The sequence below is a fragment of the Neovison vison genome, chromosome 11 (genome assembly GCF_020171115.1).
Source record: "Neovison vison isolate M4711 chromosome 11, ASM_NN_V1, whole genome shotgun sequence".
In the NCBI taxonomy this organism is placed as follows: Eukaryota; Metazoa; Chordata; class Mammalia; order Carnivora; family Mustelidae; genus Neogale; species Neogale vison.
In genome coordinates, this window is record NC_058101.1 from 101,250,619 (window position 1) to 101,276,851 (window position 26,233).

Genomic DNA, 26,233 nt, shown 5'->3' on the forward strand with positions numbered 1-26,233 from the left:
AATCAAATTGGGATTAATGCTAGGGCTTCCACCCCTTACTTAAGCTCCTCCCATTTCTTTAGTCCCTCACCAGAGAGCATGCAGTTCAAAGCCTAGGGGGCTGTCTCTCCGTGGGGAGTGGGGGTGCAGGTGGGGGGGTACAAGGGCAGTCCCCATCTGACTGGGGTCAGTGTTGTTGGCCGCCAGCCAAGCGGCTGGGTTCTAGAGTCCTAGAGTGGCCATGAATGAATGTGTCAACTTACACACTCAAAGACACCAAAGTGAGCTCTAGCTCACTTTTCTCCAAAGAACCTCAGGTACCTTTCTTTTTCTAAAGGAGTCAGTAATGTAGCTGCATAATTAACATTTCCAGATTTGCTACAAAGCCCCCCAAATTTGCCCGACTTAGGATGCTTTACTTAGTGTGTCTGCATTCTTTATTATAATGTGTCTTATTTAAGAAGGGGGATGTAGCATAAGGTATAAGAAATAGTAAAGCAAAAACTCGTACGTTGCTTCAGAACATGATAGATGGCTCAGAAAACCACAGGCAACCTCTGTGATTATATCCCCCTCCTTCTACATAATTCTAATGTAGTTTTTCAATACATAAATAACTTTCCAAAGTATATAGTGCTGAAAACTCCAGGAGAAGTTTCTTAAGGATGCTATGATTATAATTTCTATTAACTGCAGTTCTCAAAATCATGAAAGAATCAATGAATCCTTAAAAGTTCTCCTTTTCAGGTTTTCCTTCATTCATTCCCAATTTTGCCCCTACCACTTAGATAGTTGTCTGAAGGGCAGGAGATTGGGTAATATTCTCTGGAGATTATCATAATAGACATTGATGCTCCCCAAATATTAACATGTTAATATGCACAACCATTTTGTGGGGGAGGTACCGTGATCACCTCCAACTGAAGGCATGAGGAAGTGAAACCTAAAATCAATCTAGCAAATGGGCAGAGAAGCTATGAACCCAGGCAATCCAGCTCTAGAGTTTGTGCTCTTAGCCACTGTTGCTATGTTGTGATTCTCCCAGATCTTGGTCATTTTTTACAATTAGGAATGAGCAATTTTTTCCCCAAAGACAAATGGATTTCCTTCCTCATGAATCCTTCCAGGGAGAGTTCTTCTTTCCCTCCTCTACCATTCTGCCCCAGATAGCATGCAGGTAACAGTCCATTTGCCCTGTGAGGTGACTTCCTTTCAAACATTAGCCAGCCCCACCTTCTCACAGTGACTTGCCCTGGGTCAGCTGATGCCTTCAAGGGCCTTAGTGAATGTTTATCCCACTCCCCATGACTTATGAGAGGGACATTTCCTGGAAATACTGTCGATGGACATGTCACTGGGGTGAGGTGTTCAGAGCAGCTGAATCACTCCCGTTGCCTAGTAACCTGTTAGTGTTTGGCAGGAAGGTGACTCAGACACAGGTACACTCAGACACAGGACAGATAATTATTCATCACGACCTCCTCCTCCCAGCCCTGGACTGCTTATTTCATGTTTAACCTTCTTTCACATGTCCCTGTTAGTAGAGGCTCCTTCAATTTTTCCACGTCCGGGGATTCAAAATACAGAACTCTGTGCAGGGCATGGACAAATCCCTTATTGCTGAAATACGGGCCACGTTATTTTCCCTGCTGAGATCTGAAGAAAAACTTTAAGACAAAAGCAACTACCAGATTCTTACATAAAAAAAGTGAATTGAAAGTATATGCTGTCATGGAAGTTCCTTTCCATTCCGCTGACAATCAGCTCATGAATTCTGTGAATGTAACATATCCCTGAACAGTACTGAGTCACTTATTTTGAACTCTTAACTGAAGAATTTCTCTCAGGCAGACAGGGTTGACTCATTTGGCGGGCCGCACTCTCAGCCAGAAAATCTTTTACATGTATAACAGAACTGGCTTTTTACCTGAACGAACTGCTGCCCAAATACAAGTGGCTTCAGAATAGAAGAGATTCACTCAAATACCAGCATGAATAGAGAGATGTCAGAGGGGGCCTGAGGTCACCTCACTGACTTTTTTCTTCAAATTTAAGTTACCATGTGTGCCTATGTCACTCCAGAAGCCAAAACACTCTAGAATAAAACACTGTGGACTTGCACTACATATAAATGCTCCAACAGTTATTACTACTCCCCTAATACTTTAGGGACCCACCATTTTTCCTAGGGATGTCCACTCTTTAAATATTCCATGGAGGAAAAGTGGTTCTGAAACAGGCACATGCATACACACATACCAGAGAATGGGGTGTTCTGGCCCTTCTTTTCAGCTATGCCTGCTCAAGACACAGAAAGTAAGACCCAGGAATGTACGTGAATGGTACCTCTAATCTTGGTGGGAAAGTCCTGAATCCTAAATTTATTTAATGCTCACGGACTGAAGGAACAAATATAGTTTAGGAACTTGTCTTTTTTCTTCCCTGTATCCAATAATATTCATTCTAACAGAGGAGTTCCAGTATGACTACTATCTATATAGGTACTATTAAAAGTCTAATACGTGACATAAATTTTACTTCGTTCTTGAAAGCTGTAAAAGGGGTATGTAACTATACTTTGCAAAGATTTTCATCTTAAACATATGATACAACTTAATTTTCTCCAACCTTTTTTTTGAAAGGTATATTTTAGTCGGGGAGGGGGGATTTTCCCTTGTCTAAAAACTTCTTGAAGTCTGCCAGACAAACTCCATAGCCAACTTAAGAAAAAAGGTGCTGGCTGACTGGTTTACAGTTACTACTGGCAAGCAATATGCGGGTGAACTGCTCTCCAAAATATTTTTAAGTCCTTAACCACACCTGGAGTCAGTTCTCCCAATCTGGGGGTCACAGCTGATAAATGAGCCTGCTGAGAACACTGTAACATGTTTGGGCTTGTGCAGACAACTAGGGATGGTCAGCTCTGTTCCTTAGTTTCCCAAAACAGTTATTCTTGGGCATGAAGCTTAGAATTTAAGTTCATGAATTTGTTGCTGAGGATCTGCTTCGTGCAAGTGTCAGTCACAAAAGAACATTCATTACGGTCAGGGGAGCAAGACAGACCTTTGCCCCTGGCCTCACAGAGCATGCGATCTAGTTGGGGAAACAAACAACTGTAACACAGGGAGAGAAATGTTTGGAGAGTGAAAATCAAGATTCTAGGAACACATTGCAAAGGCATAACCCTTCATTCAAGTGAGGCTTCGAGAAAGGGCTTCTGAAGCCAGATCTGAAAAGTGATGGCAAGTCAGGCAAGGTGGGGTGGGGTTTTTTAAGGCAGAGAAACAGCAGGTGCAGAGGTCTTAAGCAACAAAGGAAAATGTGGTCTGTAGGTATGGGAACAGAAGGAAAGTCAGCGTGGCTGAAAGGGAGAGGTAGGCTCTTCCAGAACCTGATAACACTTTTTTATCGTATCTGGATTTTGACCCCAAGATAATAGCATCAGGGAGTGAGTGCCCAGTTTTGTATTTTGCAAGGATCCCATTGAGGATTCCTGACACTTAGAGACCAAGGGAATGAGCATGTCTTACACTCACAGAAAATGATCAGGTCACTCTTATATCCAAAGGTAAACGTACAAGGTTCTCCATGTACCTCTTTCCTGTAGTACCAGTGAGATGTTACCATGTGACCCAGGAGAGCAGAGCAGCTAAGTGCTCAGCCTGTGTAGACAGAGGACTCACATTCAAACTCTATCTCTATCCTGTTCTACCCAACACTTAACTCTGGGCACGTCCTGAAACCCTCTGCATCTCAAAGGGGACTTAACAGTAGTAACCTTATAAGGCTGCTGTGCAAATGAAGCCCAAAGGTGAGCCAGGAAGAACAGCAGTGGCCGTAATGCCATTCAATCTCAGTCATTACCATCACAAGTATGCCAGCCAAACAACCGCAAGCCTTAAGAACCACCACTTCAGACGTCATTTAATATTTTTTTTTTGTAGTCCAATTTTTTTTTCCCAATTTATTTATTTTCAGAAAAACAGTATTCATTATTTTTTCACCACACCCAGTGTCATTTAATATTTTTAAGCCATAGAAACCCTCTTCTCTAGAAGCTATCTAATTTCTTTAGGAAAAGTAGCTTGCACAAATAAACCTTTGTCTTTAACACTTGCCAGTTTTCTATTTGAATATTTGAACACTGAGAATGGGATGCTAAAATAATAAATACAATTATTTAAAAATAAGCTTTGTTTCAATCTTGGGGCCTTATGTCCTATCCGGACAAACAGCTGCTGTCCTAAGTGAAGTTTTTAGGACTATTTGCAGGTAAGCTTCAAGATCAGAGCGTAGTCAGAAATCAGACTGCCTAACTAAGCTTCTATGGGCCAGGAGTCTGAAGGAATTTGAATAAATCCATTTATCTAATAATCAGATTATAGAAAATTCAAACAAAAAGGATTTAAGCCTAAATATAGACATTGAGAGGACCAAAGAACCAGTTGTGGATTCACTATTAAACAGAAACCCTCCATTACCCAGCAGCCTTCTTGTTGCCTCTATTTGTTTGACGTAAATGCTAAATCACTGTCCAGAAATCTGAGGAATTAGACATTTTACAGCAGAACACAGACTACAAGTCAAGACACAATGCCAAAGGTTAATTAACTGCATTCTAAAAATATCTGTGTCACTCACTACTAATACTGCAGACAGACAAGATATTAAAATCTTTGCAGAGCCGATTTGAGTCAGGGTCCAAGACCACTCCCTGCTCAAGGATTCACAAGGAGGACTTGAAGGACCCTGCTTATACTCCTACTCATGGCTATAATTTGTACAGCAAGAGAATACAAATCAGCAAAGGGAAAAGGCCCCCATGGGATGAAACCCAGAGGTGATCAGGAGCAAGTTTTCAAGGGTCTCATCCCAGGGAAATCACACAGGTTGTGCTTAATTACCCAGCACTGAGTTTTGACAGCTCCTGTGAAATACTGTCTACCCTGGAAGCCCATTAGTGACTCAGCGTCTGGGGTTTCTTTGGGGCTGGTCACACAGAAACCTGCCATTGGGCATGTACCCAAATTCCAGACTCCTGGAATGCAAGCAGGTGTTCAACAGAAACTGTCTCATTTGCACAGTTTAGGCACAGTGAGCCACACTAACGAGGGAATGGTGGGAACCCTCCCCGAACGAAGTTCCCAGAGGCCAGCAAAGGGCCAAGGTTGCCAGCAGGCCTTTCAAAGAGAGTGGTTTCAGGCCTGCTGTGTTAACTCGTATTTGCATACTGTCCTATTTCAGTTAGTAATATAGGACCAAATTAAGGAGAAAGGTCTTACTTTTAGCAGGTCACCCATGTACAGCATGAGCCTGAGAAGCACCCTTCTATATATTTTCAGTACTTAAAATGTAGCATTTTTAGTGTGGACAACCATGGTCTTCAATCACATAACAGAAGATTTAAGATGGTCTTTTGTACAATAAAAACAAAACAAAACTTACTTCTAGTCCTATTTAATTTTCTAAGCATTTTCTTTTATAAAACACCACTGAAAATTCTGAGCAAATAATGTCCTAAACTGACACTACTCTTGGAAACCATTTAGCCTATGAGACTGGTGATGAAATTCAGACCCAGATAACAGCTACCCCCACAAGTTTTTAGCAGGGATGGGAATAAGAAAAACTCCCTCTGGGAGGCATTTTGACAAGGTATCTTATCAAAATTATACATACACCTTATGACCTACAATTCTGCTCTGCAAATGTATACACATCAAATTGTGTCCATGCAGAATAACCTAGGTACAAAGTTATTTATTGCAGCATTGTTTAAGAGCAAAGGACTGGCCACAACCCAAATGTCCATCAATAGGTCACTATTTAAATTGTGGTACATCCATACAATGGACTACTCTGTAACTGTTGAGGGGAAAAAAAAAAAAAAAGAAGAAGAAGAATGAGGAAGCTCTCTTAGTACTGATTTGTTAAACCCTCCTACATATATTCAGAGAAAAACATACATTGCACAGAAGTACACTTTACTATTTTTTACCTTATGAAAGAGCAAATGTGAGTATCAACTGTGTACAGAGAAACTCTGGAAGGATGTTTCAGATCAGATACTGATAACAGAGGCTGGGAGAGGGTAGTGGAGGCAGAATTTGGGCATTATCCATGAAACTAAAAAAATACATGAAAAAGACATACTTGACAAGTGCTGTTTCTTTGTTTTCTAAGTCCAGGTTATATCAACCTGGCACCTTTTTGGCAGGTGTGGATCTCTTTACAAGGCTTCTGCAGCAGTTAAATGAGAGCATAAGATCGCTTTATCTCACTTTCCAGATCGGGTTTCCACTCTCTTCCTTTTCAGAGAGCCTGCCTGTCAGCTGGAAGGGGGTTTCCCCAGGACACCTGCCAGTAAATAAAGTCCTCTGTGCCTTCCTTTTGCCCATTTTTCTGCTGAGGAAATGTGGGCGCTTCTTAAAACTCCATTTCTGAAAGCAGGGATTTTGTTTTGTTCACTGCCTTATTCGCAACCCTGAACAGAGTGCCTGGCACACAGAAATTGCTCAGTAAGTATTTGTTGAATAAATGAGTTCCTTTCTTCATCCAGCTTCAATGGAACAGACACTACCAGATATCATCGGGGTCAAATATTCAGAAATAGCTGTCATTCCTAGTATTGGCTCTATATAGGCATTCTAAATATGAGCAACATTCCTAGAATTATTTTGAATTTTACAGAAGACAAACAAATAAGTCTACAGAATGCTGTGCTGAACAATGACTCTTAAATATTCATAAAAATTTATTTTTAATTAACTTGGAATTACAAGACCCTGGAGTCCATCTTAGGGCTTAAGTCTTATTAGGCAAACACTATACTAATTTGGTAATGATAAAAAAAAAAATGTGTTTCAGAAGAGTCAAATAAGCCCCAGTCATAAGGTGCCCAGAAGCTATATAGAAGAAAAAATACTTTGCATTGAAAATGTAACTACTGGGATGCCTGGGTGGTGAGGCCATTTAAACCTCAGATTCTTGGGGCACCTGGGTGGCTCAGTGGGTTAAGCTTCTGCCTTCGGCTCAGGTCATGATCTCCGGGTTCTGGGATTGAGCTCCATATTGGGCTCCCTGCTCGGCGGGGAGCCTACTTCCTCCTCTCTCTCTGCCTACCTCTCTGCCTACTTGTGTCTGTCAAATAAATCTCTGTCTGTCAAATAAATAAATAAAATCCTAAAAAATAAATTTTTAAACCTCAGATTCTTGGTTTCGGCTCGTGATCTTGGGATCATGAAATTGAGCCCCACATGGGTCTCCAAACTCAGCATGGAGTCTGCTTAAGTTTCTTTCTCCCTGTTCCTCCCCCACCCCACCCCAACTCATGCTCTCTCTCTCTCTAAAAAAAAAAAAAAGTGAATAGATCTTTTAAAATAATGTAACTGCTCTTTTTATTTAAGAATAAAATTATCCTTCAGGACACCTGGGTGGCTTAGTCATTAAGTGTCTATCTTCGGCTCAGGTCATGATCCCAGGGTCCTGGGATCAAGCCCCATATTGGGCTCTCTGCTCATCAGGGAGTCTGCTTCTCTCTCCCTCTGTCTGCTGCTCCCCCTGCTTGGGACTTTCTCAAATAAATAAATAAAATCTTAAAAAAAAAAAAAAAAGAATAAACTTATCCTTCAAATGAGATTCAAATTAGTCTAGATAGTGAAATGAATTGCACAATGTCCATCCTGAAAGAGAAAATTTTCTCCTCAGTGGGCACAGAATGGGTGTTAACTACCACATCTTTTAAACCTTGGTTTAAATAACTCTAAAAACCAAATAACGTTGCTAGTAATAATTTCAGTATGGGGCCAAATAGGTGTGCAGCTGACAGATGTTTCTTTGTAGATTTTTAGAGCCACAGGCTTTTCTGAAGGCATGATAAAAAGGCGGTTCCTGAGGGCTATCTTTGGGTAGTAATGCAGCGTGGTTAAGAGGTGTTGGTGTTCCTCTAGTTCTCTTACTGTCATTTAAGACAACAATCAAATGAATGAGGGAGCATCCACTCACCTGGACCAGCGTGAAATCTAAGACTCTCTCTCCCGAGGAAATTCAGCTAAAGCATAACTGGAATGTCTTAACTGGAAAGGGAAGATAGCAGAGAAGTTGCAGGACAACTGCTAGGTTACCAGCCTTGAGCTGATGCAAATCACACTCGTGATTTGTGGGAGGGAAGCATCAAACCTACTGGGTGCAGATGGGAGCACGCTGAACCCCACCTTGGTTCTCGTACCAATCAACACCCCCTGTCTCAGGGCAGACCCTTTCAGTGGAAGAGTGGTATGGGGCTGAGGACGATGGCTCTAAAAGATGGAAAAAGTGAGAGGCTCCGTAAGAAAGATGCTCTGTTGTTAATTTTTTCTGGGGTTTTCTGGGGATGGAGGTGAAATGAATCCTGTCCTCCCGGAAGCGTCATCAGGAAAACACGGACTCTACCAGGCATCTGAGGAGGAGAAAAGCAACCTGGCCATTCATTCCACTGACATTTACTTAAAATGTGCCAGACCCTGTTTAGAGGCAGAGCAGTGAAGGTGGGCAGATTCCCATCCCTCACCACGCTCACTTTCCAATGTGGAAACAAGCAAGCAGATAAACAAGAAGACCGCGAGAGATGCCACCGAGAGAGGGCAATCAGAGTCAGAGCAAGGCTGATGGGGTTCCTGTAGGGCAAGCGGTCAGGGATGCTGAGGGGATGCTACTTAGGACAATAACAGTGGGGGATCTGGGGGTGGGGCAGCCAGGGAAGAAGAGGGCTCCAGCCAAAGGAGCAGCTGGTTCAAACGCCCTGAGGCAGGATGGAGCCAGGCAGGTTTGAAGAATGGCAAGGCAGGCACTGCTGAGGACCGTCATCAGAGGAGTAGTGACATGCTGGGGAGGACAGAGGCAGGGCGCTGAGGGCTCTGCAGGCCAGGTGGACTGACTGCCCACACAGGGCACAGAGTTCAGTATCTGGAAAGCCCTGGCTGCCAGGAGGCGTCACTCTGTGGCTTTCTGAGACAATGCTAGAAGATTCTCTTTGAAATAGGCAGCTGCTGCAATATTTTAATGGATTTTTTATAAGACTTTAACTGTTTATAAGTTGATATTAATGACAGTAATAATATATTCAGCTTATAGATTTTTTTCAATTACATCACTAACATGGTGCCTTTTGTCTAGTCAAACTCAGAACGTGTGTCCCCTTGTCAAAAAGAATGGGTAAGAGGGGGGTGGATGGTGGAATGCAAATCCATGCTTCCTACGCCCAAAACTCTATGTACACATCCTAATGTTGAGTCATAGTAAGAATGGACCCATTTAAAAAAAATGTCACAGAAGCCCATGATTTAATTTGAAATATATGTACCATGCATAACTTCATAAGGAAATAAAATTAATCGTAGAACGTATAAAATAAAACACTACTCTAAGAAGAAGAGTAATGGAGAATGAGAGTCAGGTGAATACACACCAGGGGTTCTTGGTCACAAGCTACATTGGAAGAGGGTGGGGTCCCAGCTGTGACTGAAGATAGTTCCTCCCTGCTCGGGGGGAGCGAATCACTGCTAAGGCAGCACAGCTGGGAGGTGGGGTGCTTCAGGAACAAGGGCTCTGAAATCCAACTCCACACTCAGAACCCGTATGACTCCAGGCATGCCCCTTAAGCTCTCTGTGCCTCAGTTTCCTCATCTATAATTGGGAATAACAACAGTACAAACTCCAGGAGGGCCTTTAAGAGGACTGAAGAGGTTAATATTTACAAGGAGGTCAGAAACAGCACCTGGTATATTGTGCACCCTTGTTAAGTAACTAAAATAGAGAAAGACAAGGGGTAATCGAATGTACTAAGTCTTACACTGAGACAAAGACAGGCCATGCGCTGGCTGCAGATAGCTCATATCCTTTGTCCAGGGTAAAGCAGGAAAAGAAACTGTGTTTCCTAAACTCAGAAAGAGAATGTATATGTATTTTATATCCGTAATTTGGGAGAAGGAGGAGTGGGGATCTAGATTTTCTTCCCCAGGGGAAAAAGTTTTTCTTGACCCTGAGCTCAAGCATTCTGCCGCAGTGGGTCTGCACACAGGAGGTGGGCCATGGGCAACAGCGCAGACCGGGCAGGCCATCGCATGACATCATCCGATGGTTTTTCCAGGGGTCCCTCAATACATTCCGAAGCATAACTCTCTTGAGTTGCTTTGGTCGGAAGCCAAGGCGACATGGTACAAATAAGCAGCTATGCCGTCTGGCTCATTTCAGAGACACAACTGCACCAGAAATCCCTCCTGCTCCTGCATTTCCTTCCAGAAGCCATGCTTCTGATAAGAGCTGAGCAGCAGATAGCTCCAGATTTGTAAAACAATTTATCCAATATCAGGAGATGGACAAAAATGCAGCCACATTAAAAAACCAAGTAACCGGATGCGTTGAAAGCAACTTTCCCCAGAAGCATCTGTTTTTAAGTCTAAAGGACTTGAGAGTCGTTGTCTGGCAAAGAACAGCCATAATTGTCTCCGGGGACTTAACAATTTAAAAGAATATTCCTTTTGTCATAGTCATCTCAAGCTCTACCTGGCAGTAAAACGCGGATAGTTTCCAAATGGCAAAAGCCACCATGGTTAAGACGCCTTTTATTGTAAGCTGGAATGTAAAATAGAAGATGGAGAAAAGATGAATTTTTATTTTACTAGAGAGCAAACCTTAACTAGAAAAGGACTTTGGCTCTCCAGCTGTTCCCGTCCTCTACACAGAAGATGTGGGACCAATGAACACAGTTATTCCCCATGTCCTGCGAAGATTACGTGTCCCCGTGATCTGCCAACCTTTTTCACTCCAGCAGGCTAAGTATGTTGTTCTTAAGGCTCATTAGTTAAGAGTTTTTCTTTAGTGTTAATCTTCAAATTCTTACTAACTCTAGTGGTATTATTTTCTCGTTAATACTTGTGAGGTATTGGGGCACCTGGGTGGCTCAGTGGGTTGGGCCTCTGCCTTCGGCTCAGGTCATGATCTCAGGGTCCTGGGATCAAGCCCCGCATTGGGCTCTCTGCTCAGCAGGGAGCCTACTTCCCCCACCCCCACCGTCTGCCTCTCTGCCTACTTGTGATCTCTCTCTGTCAAATAAACAAATAAAATCTTAAAAAACAACAACAACAACAAAAACCTGTGTGGTATTGTTAAGCCACCAAAGAAAGCAGAAATAGATGAATTCACGTGCAGGTCACAGGCAAGGAAGCGCCAGGGATAGCGTGTATCAACTCTTCCCAGGCATGTGCAACAGGCATCATTTCCTAAGAGAAGGCTTCCTTCATTCCCAGGCTACATTAGGGCCCCTTCACCAAGGCCATATTATCCTTTCTCCATCATAACAGTTCGGTAAGTATGATTATAAAGTCAGTTGTTAGTAAAGATTTACTTGTCTCTTTTCTGGACACTTCATGAGGGAAGGGATCCTGTCTGTCAGGTTTTCTGCTGTCTCCTCCGCACACTAGTCAATGGGTATCTGTTCCCAGCCTAACTCCTTCTGTATAAGACAGTCAGCTGTGTTCCCAAAGAGTCCCGTGTAAGCTCCCTGCAAGTCAGATAAGGAAGTCACTGAATAATCCTCTAAAGGGCGGGCAGAGGGAAAGCACTGTAATATTATACAACCAACAAATGTGATGCCCTGAGTATTTTCAGAAGCAGAGTCCTCGAATGTACATGCAGCAGATACGAATGAGAGAGGGAAGGAGACAAGGGGGGGAGGAATGACCTACCAATTTAGATGGGTACCTTAAGAGTAAAATTATGAGAACTCAAGTAGTGTTTTCTAATTATAGACTCTTAAATTTAAAATATCTTGAAAGGTCACTCTGTACTTCCCTCTGCCTCATACAGACTGCATTCAAAATATCCCAGAAATAGGAGTCAATTTTTTTTTTTTTTTTAAGGCTAGAGGGAAAGGCTGAGCAACAGATTAAAAAGCCCTATGTCTTACAACTTCCAGTTTCTATAGTTTTTTCTATTAGGTCTTCCAGAAATCTAGTCCTTTCCTTCATGAAGCAAAGGTATTACTGTTCTATTCAAACTCCTAAACAACTTAGAGATTACATCATTAATGTCATTAAGAAATGACAAAAAGGTACAACAGTGAAACCTAATTATTTAAATTTAAGAAATGCCTTCCGATCTTCTGCAACAAAAGAAAAGAACCCTTTTGTACTTTCATACCAAAAGTGAGAAAGTGTTTAACCTTGCTGGTGAGCAAAGAAACCCAGGTCAAAGTGAGACGTCATGCTTCCATAGATCAAAGTGGCTAAAACACAAACCAAATCATCAAGCGTCTCCAGGACTACAGCAAAACCTTTCTTATGCTTTACAAACAACCTAGGAATGTGAACGAAGAATCAGCTCTGAGCCTCCAGCATTGTTGACAACAGTAAAAAGCTGGAAATAACTACGTGTCCAACAACAGCGAACTGCTTAAACACATGGTGATGGATGGACACGATAGGAGACTGAAACTCTTCCTTACCATGTTTAGTGGGGCATGACAAGAGGTTCATGATATATTCAAGAGTACAAAATAGTACTGTGTATAACCCCATTTATGCTGTAAAGTTGCCTGTGTAAACACAATGCTGGAAAGATAATGCAAAGGAGGAACAGGTGACAGATTTCTTTGTGACTTAAATTTTCCTTCTTATCCAGGTTTAAATGTTTCTAAAATAAACACGAGTTGTTACAATTAAAAAGTTAGAGGGGCACCTGGGTGGTTCAGTGGGTTAAAACCTCTGCCTTTAGCTCAGGTCATGATCCCAGGGTCCTGGGATCAAGCCCCGCATCGGGCTCTCTGCTCTGCAGGGCGACTGCTTCTCTTCCTCTCTCTGCCTGCCTCTCTGCCTACTTGTGATCTCTCTGTCAAATAAATAAATAAAATATTAAAAAAAAAAACCTTAAAAAAAAAAGTTAGAAAAGGGGAGGCAAAAATCCCAACACACATTTCCAAGTATCAGTTACCATATTAATAGTCTCTAAAAAAAATTTATCGTAAGCACAAAGTCTGTTTAATATCATTATGTACTAAGGATAAAAATAATAAACCCTACTTTTCATTTTGGTCACTATGTGTGGTAAGCAAATAAAAACGCTCTGTCCTAGAAACTTAAGTTTTCTTTTCAGCAAGATGCCTTCTGTGGTAATGCCCCACCACACAGCAAAGAGGTCAGCCTCTCTGGTTCAATAGGGCATAATTATACAGCTCACAGAATGAAAGCAAAATGTACACATGTACCATGGTTACTCCGGCTCAAATAAAATTGTGTCTTTTAAAATAAAAATGAGGCTAGAAGTAAAAATGAAATGAGACACGAATAAACATGAACTAAGAAGGAAACAAATTTGGGAGGGGGTTGTTATTAGAAAGAGGCCACTGGAAGGTTCACCTCTGGTCAGGGAGAGGGTACATTTGCTGGAGGCAGAGGAGCTCCTCAGGATACAAGTATTAGAACGCAGACCAGCAGGATCCTACAGTACCCTGCACGTACCTGAGGAGCTTCAGAGAATGAGCAACACGTGCTACACCTGTGTCACTTAATCCAGCGCTGAACAGTGCGAACCCTCCGTCTCTTACTCAGGAATCTCCTTCAGATTCCCAGCCATTCCAGTCTCTTGGATCCGGGACCCTTTCCTCCAGTTTTTATTTTTCTGTCCCACTCTCTTGTTGTCCTTGCTCTTAAGATGTCTATGAGGTGGGTCACTTCCTCCTTAGCAGTTTGCTTCTCTTGTGAGAAACTGGGTTTTAAAAGTGAACAACTTACACTTCCTTCAACTCATTTACGAAGGGTTTACCCAGGGGACACCTGGGTGGCCCTGATGGTTAAGCGTCTGCCTTCGGCTCAGGTCCATGGTCCGAGGGTCCTAGGATCAAATCCCACATGGGGCTCACCCGCTTTTCCCTCTTCCTGCCTCTCCCCCTGCTTGTGCTCTCTCTCTTTTCTCACTGACAAACAAATAAAATCTTTAAAAAAAAAAAGAGTTTACTTGGTTTACCTTGTGCATCATTACCCATGATCAGTCTCATCCAACAGGTTTCCAACATTCCTTCCAAACAATGCCATGGCAAATTACAGACTGGCATACTTACATAATCCTTATTTCACAAAGCAACATCTTTTAAGGTCTTTTATTTATTTTGAGAGAGAGAGAGAGAGATCTGAGAGCATGCCTCTAAGACTGAAGAGAACAGGAGAGAGAGAGAATCTCAAGCAGACTCCGTGCTGAGCCCAGAGCTTGAGGCAGGGCTCCATCCCAGGATCCTGAGATCATGACCTGAACTGAAATCAAGAGTTGGACATTTAACCAACTGAGCCACCCAGAGGCCCCCCAAATCTTCTTTTAAGTATGAAAGGAAGGATGATGTTCAGAAAACAAAAGGAGAGTGGGACGCCTGGATGGCTCAGTGGGTTAAGCTGCTGCCTTCAGCTCAGGTCATGATCCCAGGGTTCTGGGATCGAGTCCCACATCGGGCTCCTTGCTTGGCAGGGAGCGTGCTTCTCCCTCTGCCTCTGCCTGCCTCTCTGTCTGCCTGTGCTCGCTCGCTCTCTCTCCCTCTGTCTCTGACAAATAAATAAATAAAATCTTTAAAAAAAGAAAGAAAACAAAAGGAGAGTCAAGAAAGCACACTCTCATGACTCCAAAGAGTTATTTGGTGTCCAAACAGAAGAACAATTGAGTATCAGGAATAACTGGAAAAGAGGAAGAAGAAAGAAAGAAGCGAAACGAGGAGCTGACTAAAAGAACTTTTTGTAACTGAATCTCGAGCAAGATAAAGAAAGATGAAGCAAAGCGCCCAGAGACCTGGGATGATGAACACATTTTGGGGGCAGGGGCCAGAGCTGAGCATTAAGATGCAAGCTTGAAGTCCTGACGGTGGAAGCTGAGGCACCAGCCAGGCACTAATGAGCCCCCACAGAACGTGGTGGGGATGCTGACTGAACAAAGGAATCAGCCACATGATTCTATCTTGAGCTTCTAAGTCATGCACGGTCAGAGGTTAGTTACACCTCAGGCACAGAAAGTGAAAACTCGTGGAGGAAACATGAATGTCATCATTAGTGACCATGCCTCTCTCTCTTGCTTTCCAAGTACTATGTATGGGTCTGGAAACCTCAGATGCCACCCTGACCTTAGCAGATGCCACCTTCAAGAGGAGGAGGAGGGTCAGCACGTGGAAAAAGAACCCCAGAGTCATCTGCCCTCATCTCCCTAAATTGTCTGAAACTTGCTACAGGGGAAGAGTAATTCTTGACTTATCCTTGAGTCGAGAGTAATTCTTGACTTATCCTTGCAGATACAGATATATATATATATATCTGTATCCATATATTATATACAGATATATACTTATATATACAATATACAATATACATGTATATGTATATCTGATGGAAAACCGCCATGTACATTGTATATACAATATATATACAATGTACATTGTATATATATTGTATATATATTGTATATACAATATATTGTATGTGTATATATATATATATAATCCCAGTTTTCCATCAGATCTCTTTTTTTAAAAAGATTTTATTTATTTATTTATTTGACACAGAGAGAGAGATCACAAGTAGGCAGAGCAACACATAGAGACAGAAGGAGAAGCAGGCTCCCTGCTGAGCAAATAGCCCAATGCGGGGCTCAATCTGAGGACCCTGAGATCATGACGTCCGCCTCAACCCACTGAGCCACCCAGGCGCCCCTGCCATCACATCTCTAAACAAACAAAATGAGTAAAAGAACTGCACGCATGTCAAAGGCACTTTTCACGGTAGTTTGGTTCAACTGTAATAGTATATTACAGTTACAGTAATAGTATATTAGTGGGTGAGCTACTCTCTAACTGTCAGCAATAGGAAATACAATGAAAACAAGAAGCAAAGGGGCTTCCTAGAAGAAACATCAGGGGCAAAGAATATTTCATTACAATTAGGAGAACTGACTTTCATCTGGATTCTGATATTGCTAATTGTGATCTTTTAAAAAGTCACTTTAATAGGTGCAGCAGGCAGGAAATCAGGGAGGACATAGTTGAACCCAAAAATAAAAATCAGTCAACAGTGGGGCACCTGGGTGGTTCAGCTGGTTGAGTGTCTGACTCTTAAATTTCCACTCAGGTCATGATCTCAGGGTTGTGAAATTGGGCCCCATGTTGGGCTCCGTGTTTAGTGTTGAGTGGGCTTGGGATTCCTTCTCCCCCCTGTCTCTACCTCTCCCCCAGCATGTGCACTCTTTCTCTCTCTGAAATAAATACATCAAGCAACCTTCTACCAAGAACCTTCCATCAGTGAATGCCAGGAGTTAGGGCAGGGGAATGAGAAGGTGAAGCACTGTGAAATTTTAGGGCAGCATAACTATTTCATACGACACTGGGATAGTGGATACATGTCATTACACATTTTTCAAAACCCGTAACACAAAGAGTGAACTCTAATGTAAACTATGGATTTTTGTTAATAATAATGTATCAATACTGGCTCATCAATGATAACGAGTGTATGACGCTGAAGTAAGACATTAATGATAGGGAAAATGCCACAGTCTCTGCCCACTTTTTCTGGAAACCTAAAACTGCTCCAAAAAGTAAAGCCTATTAATTTAAAAAAAGTACTTATTAGATTTACCTATAAACTCATTCGTATTTAAGACAGTGATAATGTTTTAAAAGTATTTTAAAAATACTCCAAATATTATGATTCAAGCTGTACAGCAATATTCCTATATTAATGGCAAAAACAGCTCTGGTTATGTCCTTCGAGAACAAAGACGATTTGCTCAAACACGACCGCTGATCTAAATTTGCCCTATAATTCAAAAGCACTTAAGCTTTCTAAATGTAGAGAGCGTTCTAAACACTGCTTAATGTGGACGGAGCAACCTCTGTGGTCAGGGCAGCACTCCAATTTGTGGTAGAACATGTTTAGATCTGTAACTCCATCACTGCCCCCACAGGTTTTCATATGCCACATCATACATATTTATCCCAACCAACACGGAGGCTGTGCTCTGGATACCAAACGGCAGGGCCCAGCTCATGCTGAAATTAAAGGCCTCATTGAGTGCAGCCTACGTACACAGGAGGAGGCACTTAGCACAGATCCATAATGTGCCATTTGCAAAACTGTACCCAGATGAAACCACACCTAAGAGAAGACTTGTTTTGCTTCCAGGAGGACATCTAAGACATCCCTTAAGAACATCCTTGCAGCCACACACTCAGGTTAATGGAGCTCTCGATGGAAGAGTTCCCAAGCTGTGTCTGCCTCAAACAACCTTCTACCAAGAACCTTTCATCAGGTAAGATGCTGCTGACATGAGGCATATCTGCTGATAAGATGGAAATAGGGGCCAGGTCCAAGAGATATTTTTCTGCCATTCTGCCTCCTACTGTGATCTTAAACATGTCCATTTCAATCAGGCCTTCTTAAGGCTTCTGTGAATTACAGCTTCAGTTCACAACTGCACATGGAACCTGGTTATTCTGAATGCCTTTCGTAAAGTAGAACCCTACCGCACAACGATTTTACTTTTTAGTCCTAACCCAAAAGGTGTGGGACCTTGGAAGCTCTTCCTGTGAAAGCAGCCTCTGTTTGGAGGTTGACTCTGGGGAGTCTGGGCCTCCTACTTCCATTTCCAATGTCCTGTGGCTGGTACACCTTCAGCATATTCCACTTGTCATTAACAACCGTGTGTGTGGCAATTCATAGCTGACACCACATTACTTCCACTACTTCCGTTTCCACACGAAACATTTAGAACTACTAGTAACACGTATGGTTTATAAACAAATGATAATAAAGGTGGCTTATCAGACAGCTATATTTGTTAAGTTCTGGCTAGGTTTAAAGACTCAATCCAAATCCTCTGTAGAAGATAATCAAATCTCATTTTAATGAATAAAAATGTTTTTGAGGACAAATGACTCAAAAAGGCATTTTATTAACATTTCCTCTTTTTTTTTCATGTTGGAAGGAATCAAAGGATTCTTAGAATTCAAAACTAGGTAATTAATTACTTGTATAAAAAAGTACGTATCCAACCCTGATTGTTTCATAAATCGCATTTTAGAAGCGTGGGCCAAGTACATCATTTAAAACAAACAAATTCAGGGCACCTGGGTGGCTCAGTGGGTTAAGCCTCTGGCTTTGGTTCAGGTCATGATCTCAGGGTCCTGGGATCGAGTCAAGCATCAAGCTCCCTGCTTGGCAAAGATACTGCTTCTCCTGCCTCTCTACCTACTTGTGATCTTTTTCTGTCAAATAAATAAGTAAAATCTTTAAAAACAAACAAATAAACAAACAAATTCAGCTTCATTTTCTTAATGATGGCTGGGTAAGGCCAGGGCTCCCCTGCTTGTGTAAATGGGGCAAAAAGAACAGGAATGAGGTTTAGGGACTGCTACCATACTTCTACTTTCTGTGTCCTCCACTTTACCCTTTGGAAAGAATTTATAAATTACATCCATGTGGCTGTAGTTTCATAAGTTTTCTACTCCTTGTTCACCTACTAAAGGTGCTGGACTTATCAAGAAGGTAAACAAAACAACTAAAAAGCACAATTAGAAAGGGTTGGGGTGAGGGGGAGTAGACTTGGATTACACCACTGAATACAGATCTTGAAAAAAAATTAAAACTAAAATTAAATATTTTAAAAAATTAAAATTAAAATGTGACTGATGTGGATGAAGATACAGTAAAAGGAAGTTATGGCTGCAAAATTTAGAAGTCTGTGTCATCCACTGAGCCTACCTCCAAAATTCACTAAGGCACAAGAGGAAATTACAAGACAGGTCATGAAGACAGCTACACCTTTCTCCAGTTTCCATAACCATGGGCCAGATAATTAGAACAAGCTTGAACGAAATTTCTCTCTCACGTACGTGAACACACAGAGACTGATACAGAGAATGAGCCAGACTAGAGGTTCCATCACCTAATTTCAGATATATTCTCTGCATTTCTCCCAACCTTATATATTACATGAATTATCCTTGATAAACCCATGTCCTTTAGACATGTATGATCCCAACCCTAATGGTGAAAGAATCTGAGTGGTAAAGAACAGTGACATCTTAATTCCTTCTCTTAAAAAGCTTACTAGTATCCTCTATCTTTAGTTCGCTTTTCTCCTACATTCCTGTAGAGCTGCCTTTTAGACAGATGTGTGGCCTCAGAAACACAGAAGTGATTGCTAATCAGATTTTCCTTTTCATCCTTGTTTTAGAAAAGTATTGGAAGAATCTGCCAATTTAATCTCCCTAGGTGGGATTGCAACTTTGTGCACACATGCGCACAAGCAAATTTTCAAGCTGGACAATAAAACCTGGACTGCTCCTAACGATCACCACCTTCCTAAATCTGCTCCTTAGCAAGAGTGTCCTGGAAATGGCGCCAAAGTGGATTCGAGAGACTGATTAACCCCAGCCTTCCGAGTAGTCTTTGTTTCTTCATCTAAATAGGAAATTAGATGAACTAGGCCATTTAGGGTTCTTCTACTCTACTTCAGATGCTTTTATTTCACCCTTCCCAACCTCATGGATGTTAAAAAAAAAAAAAGTGTCACAGTCAATGGCACACATTATTAGTACTGTCCTTATTGGAGATGGTCTCTGCCTCAAGAAAATTCAAATCCAGTTGGAGATCCAAGGATATTACGTTAACTCAATAAAAGCCCATTTCTGACTACCCTAAAATGCACCCCACAGACAATAACTGATAGAGTTTGCATTCTCACTGGCGAAAAGTGGTGCTCTAAGGGTGGAAGAAATGGTTTGTGATCCTCCAAAGGGCATTAAAATTTCACACGGAGGAAGGGAATAGTTAGGAAAAACTATCTAAAAAAGGCAATAATGAAAAAAAAAAAAGGTTGAGAAACACTGACAGAGGAACCCAGAGGGCACCTTATTTGCTACTAATTGACTAAATGATCCAGAATAATTGAACCTGAGTCCCACCTTGATAGAGCAACACCATCATTGTTCTACCAACACCACACAAAGGGCCAGCATCTTCTCAGCCTTCTCAACTTTAATGTTCCTTCCCGAAGAGCTGTTTTCCTGACCTAAAAAAAAGTCTCCCCTCTTATTCTCTCTCAGCACTATTTCACAGTTGGTGATTATAGACTTGTTTCCTGGTTTTAATTGGATGGCTCCCACACTAGGTGGTAGGCTCCAAGAGGGGAGGGAGCATGTCTGTCTGTTTATAACAGCACAGCCAGCCTGGCACAAAATGGCGCTCTCTGCTTCTTACCAAACCCCCTCCCTTCCACAGACTTCTATTCCCCTGACATACTGAAGGACTTGTCAGCACCCTTCTCCAGAGATTATCCCAAGAGCTCGCTCTTCAATACTGGCAATTCACTAACTCTTACTTACTTTTCAAGCCACTTCAAAGATCCCTTTAGCCCCAGAACATAAACTCCCAGAAATTTCCCCAAGGATCTTGGATCAATTATAAAAATTTAAATATGGCTTTCAGAATTTTTACAATAGTAAACTTGACACTAAGTCGGATGGGTCAGGGAAGGAATGTGTATATTTTTAAAGGTAAGTCTGAATATCAAAATGGTACTTTTTACTCTTCAAGGTATCTACCTTTGGGTAGATAGGTATCTACCTTTGGGTAGATGGGTAGATCAACAACTGAGCTGCTAACAGACAATACAATGGGATAGTCTAGGATATACACCCAATTCTAACACAGGCGAGGGGTAAAAATCTAATGTTAACAAGAGGTGAGCATTTGTATTGGACAGAGGGAAATCAACTGAGATATGAGAAGTCATTTCAAAACAGAACAGTCAATATTTGGACATTAATCCTTGAAAATAGATCCTGTCCATATAGGAGGAGCCAGGTCAAGCATTATTATAGTAAAATGAATTTGAGTGAAAATATAAGGGAATTATGAAGATGAGAAATTTATATATATGTGTGTGTGTACATATATGTTTATATGTGTGTATAAGTATATATGTGTCTTTCTATAGCATCAAGACATTTGGCAAGTTCTAAACCATCAACTGGAGGAAGTGAAAGAAAAAATATATACACATATATGTATGTGTGTGTGTATACAATCCACACATGTATACCCATCTCTATCTATCTAAATATATGTACGTATATGTTATCTGGATTAAAACAAGAATATATAAAATACTTCATTCCCTTAGTTTCCTATTAAATGTGGTCTTTAGGGGCACTTGGCTCAGCCAGTTCAGCATCTGGCTCTTAGTTTCTGCTCAGGGTATGATCTCAGGGTGCTGGGATGGAGCTCCAAGTTAGGCTCCATGCACAGTGAGGAGCCTGCTTGAGATTCTCTCCCTCTTCCTCTCCCTCTGCCCCTCCCCCCAAGTAAATCAATCTTTAAAAATTACAAAAAAAAATAAATAAATGTGGTCTTTAATTAGGGTGACCATATAATTCAACATCCTAAGCAAGCCAGTTCTGAGAGTATAAGACAGTCTCACTAGTAATTACACCAGGACAACAGTTTACACACACTGGGGCTGTCCTGGGCAAACCAGGGCACATGCTCAGCTTCATTATAATAAGTCCATGGAGGGGTCCCTGGATGGTGCAGCTAGCTAGGCATCCACCTCTTGGTTTCTGCTCAGATCGTGATCCAGGGCCCTCAGATGAATGCCCGCATCAGGCTCCAAGCTCAGCTCAGTGAGGAATCTGCTAAAAGTTTCTCTCTCCCTCTCCTTCTGCCCCTTCCTATGCTCACATGTGCTCTCTCTCTCTCTCTAAAATAAATAAATCTCAAGAAAAAAAGTCCCTTGAAAACTATAAATTTCATGAAACAGAAATGAGATGAACAATATTAAAATGTGTATCTTTTGTGAAGTTTTTTAAAAAGGATTGTTTTTTTTTAATTTTAAAAAAGGTTTTAAGAAATAAATTTTAGGGGCACCTGGGTGGCTCACTGGGTTAAAGCCTCTGCCTTCGGCTCGGGTCGTGATCCCAGGGTCCTGGGATCGAGTCCCACATCGGGCTCTCTGCTCAGCGGGGAACCTGCTTCCCCCTCTCTCTCTGCCTGCCTCTCTGCCTACTTGTGACCTCTGTCTGTCAAGTAAATAAATAAAATCTTAAAAAAAAAAAGAAAAATTTTAAAAGATGAAGTCTAAAAAAAATTTGGCCTATCTGGGACAACACCCTCCTGGACAAAGAATATAAACTAAAGAATGAAGAGTAAAGTATTAAACTAGGAAATTAATCTCTAAGAGGACCAGAAGCTTAAATTAATATTTTCTTTAATTAAGAAAGCCAATCCTTTTTTAAAAACACAAGCCAACCCCATATAGACATTTCTGCACCACAGTCTCTACTACCACTTAGTTATTTTTGTTACTAGGAAACATTTGCACAAAAACAAGATTTATATTCTCCTCTTGCTTCTATTCTTCCACCTAAAGGAATAATCCTCCATTATTAGCAATGCACTTAATATCTCCACAGCAACTAGTATAATTGCGGTGTTGCAACAGGAGGATAATGAAGTGGAAAACAAAGTGATAGAAACAGTGTAGAAGAAGAAAATTTTCCACACAGCCCTGGTGGGAAAATAACCACACAAAGACACACACACACACACACACACACCAAAAACAAAATCAAAAAAGTCCCCAAAACAAAAAAAGAAGAAAAGAAAAAAAAAAATTGCTAAAAAGATCCCTTTTGAAGCTGCTATGATCAGTTGCTTCGAGGCCTTTAAGACATGAAGTATGCAATGGGGTAAAAGTGGTAGGTAAATTGTATGCAGTAACTGCAGATGACTTCTTCCAGAGAGTCTAAAAGCGGGGAAGAGATGTAGTTCCTCAAACAGGGACGTGATCTCCACAGGTGCTCGAATGTGGCTCCCGAGAAGGTACAAGGTTTGATTGAAAGGGCGAAGAAGAGAGGACCACAGGGGACCAGAGCTAAGCAAGGCTTCCAAAGCAGCCACTGGCCAGCAGCACGGGGGGAGGAGGGGGCAGTCCTGGGCAAAAGCTAACCTCGGCCCAGCAAGACCTTGGCCGTAGAAGGCAGAGGAGAATCTGAAAACCTGTGCTCTTTGTTGGCCTGTGCCTGCCACAACACAGGGGTAAAAAACACAAGCAAAACCACAGTATTCAATGATCCTCAACACATTGATTCAGAAAACATGTACTGAGTGTCTGCATCATGTTAGGAAATACCAAAACAAAAAACAAAACAAAACCAAAAACCCACCAAACAAAACAAAACCCACCTAGAAGTTCTGCTGTTAAGGAACTCATTCTGAAAGAACCTAATTTCAACAGAAAATCATGTTACGCTATGGTAGTCCAGGGACAAAGAAAGGCCTGAGTACTCTGGAACAAAGAGAGAACATCTAGCAGCAGCGGTGATGTTGAGAAGGGAGAGGGTGAGGAACGTTTGCTGCAGGAGACAGTGGAGGTCAATTTATTTGTGCCTTAAATCATGTCTCTAAAACACAAGACCATTACCTACAGGAATCCTCCATACTGGCAAACCCAGTGAATACTGTGTTTTCCTCTTACCCAACTTGTCAAGAACTTACAACAGCACCAATTACTCCATCCTGCTCTAGACACCCGGTTCTGTCGGCATCTGGAACATCCTTCCCTTCTGGTCTTCCTCCTGCCTCACTGGTTCCTCCATGGTCTCCTACTTGATCTCCCAACTGTCATTGCTTGAAGCCTTATCTCTCTCTCTTCTCTGCCTGTGAAGCCTCCCTAGGTGAAGGCAGATTCCCCAAACATCTCAGAACCCAACCTCACCCCTGAACACAGGTCACTGCTGGTTGACATCTGTCTCCATGAGAAAGGACTAACAGGCAACTCAAACTTACCAGTGGCCAGAACAGAACTCTACTCCCCACAATCCTCTTACCTACCTACTACCCATCTGGCAGTTCTGCTTGACTTCTCCTACTCTCTCGTGTCACTCATCAAAGCCTAACCATAAGTCTTGTCAACCCTGGGATGCCTGGGTGGCTCAGTCGGTGAAGTGTCTGCCTTTGGCTCAGGTCATTATTCCAGAGTCCTGAGATTGAGTCCTGCACTGGGCTCCATCCTCAACGGGGAGCCTGCTTTTCCCTCTGCCTGCCACTACACCTGCTTGCTCATCAATCAATCAATCTTGTCAATCCTATCTCCATCCCTCTCCAATCCATCCAGGGCTCTCCCTCTTCAACACTGCCCCCTTACTGCTGGCCACATACCTTTTCAGGCAGTAGCTTCACAACTGATCTTACTTCTACTCTTGGCCCCTTCTACTTCCTTCTTTGCCCAGCAGCCACAGTATGTCACAAATCTAAATCAGATCATGCCGACTCCTTCTCAGACCACTTCTTGACACCTTCTCACTGCATTTGCAAGAAGGCTCAAGCTCCGAACCAAGTCTGCAAGCCCCACCCCACCTGATCCAGAGGGGCCTGGCCACTTCTCACTCCCACTCCTGGTGTGACCAAGCACTCTCGTCCTCTGCCTGCTGCACACGCCCTTCCCTCTCATCCTTTACACTTCAGTGCAAGTCCCACCGCTTCCAACAAGCCTCTCCTGACTGCTGGCACAGGCTTTCCCAGTCACTCTACACCAGGTGACCAAGCTGCCTTTAAAGAATGGGTCCAACACTGAACTTTACCTTGTTTATACACTGGTCTTGTTTACATTGCTCAACCTCTCTGTGTAGCATCTTTTCTTCCCTCAACACATTAACTCCAACAATCTCCATGAGAGTAGAAACCTCAACTCCTGTTCACTGAATCCCTAGAATCAAGAATAAAGTCTAGGGATGTCTCGGTGGCTCAGTCAATTAAGCGTCTGCCTTTGGCTCAGATCATGATCTCAGGGTCTTGGGATGGAATCCTGCTTCGGGATCCCCGCTCAGCGGGAAACCTACTTCTCCCTCTCCCACTCCACCCTGCCCTGGCCCGGCTTGTGATCCCCCCCACCCCTCTGTCAAATAAATAAATAAAATCTTAAAAAAAAAAAAGAATAAAGTTTAGCACATAGCAAGTGCTCAAAACATTGTGTCGAATGTACTAATCAATTTCAGAAGGAACTGAGGAGGGCCTGGGACCATGTCTCAACTGTATTCAAGAGGCATCTGAATAAAGTCAATACATTTGTGAAACCCAAAGCAACCCATCTTGAGAATTTTGTGACAACAACGGCTTGCCCAGTAGCTGGGGAGTTTTTTTGCTATGAGACCCTCTGCTTGCAGTCATTTTCCCACACAGGACTGCACTCTTCCCTTCCTTCCTCCCTTCCCTCCACTCCCTTTCACACCCACCATGCCTTTGCCTTCTTATATTCTAACCTTAAAGTTCCTGACGCACGGATATTTGATATCAAGTAATGATTTCAGACATCCTGTTTTTACAGGAGTCTTGCTTCTCAGATTGCTACGATAAGCAACAGAGTAAGGGCATACACTAGAGACCAGCATTATGGATATAAACAGGGTGAGGACAGGACGAATATAACAGGACAGGCGGCAGATAAACAGGTCAGACAGCAAGGTGAGAGACAAGAGGAGTTAAGTGTGCTGAACCCCGAGGGGCTGAGGCCAAGCCAGAAGCCCGCACACATTCCATGGATCACAGCTGTAAGCTGTCATCTCTTCTGTTTGCATGAGCCTAATTATCTAAATAATTCTTGTCTAGGCCCAGACACACCTCCTGACATTGAAATTCACACATTCACGTCACCAGTAACTGTAGAGGCGTGTTCCACCGTACTGTTGAGCCTGCTCAGTCTTCTAGCAAAAGGATTGGGAACCAGCTTTCTCTGGGGCTCACCAAGGTGACTCCATGACATCATTTAGTTTTTGTTTTTGGTTTTATTTTTTTGCCACTGAGGCATTTTATTTGCACATATGTATTATATCCCTAGAAAAAGAATCCCAGGATTTTCCCTCCTCTGTGTTTTCGTCTTGCTCCTTCAGGATCCATGATGCCAGAGGAGGCTGTCAGGACAATGAAACCAAACTGGCAGGATGGGAGCAGGTTAGCCTGCCATTTTTCTTTTTTTTTTTTTTAAAGATTTTATTTATTTATTTGACAGAGAGAGATCACAAGTAGGCAGAGAGAGAGAGGAGGAAGCAGGCTCCCTGCAGAGCAGAGAGCCCGACGCAGGACTCAATCCCAGGACCCTGAGACCATGACCCGAGCCGAAGGCAGCGGCCCAACCCACTGAGCCACCCAGGCGCCCCTAGCCTGCCATTTTTCTAGATCTTTCAGTTGTACATCAG

At 42.3% G+C, this 26,233-nt stretch overlaps 1 protein-coding gene across 2 annotated transcripts in view; it reads right to left on the minus strand.

The window, feature by feature from the left end:
* Positions 1–26,233, minus strand: part of SGMS2 (sphingomyelin synthase 2) — an 82,330-nt gene that overhangs the window by 44,624 nt on the left and 11,473 nt on the right. The window lies entirely within an intron of this gene.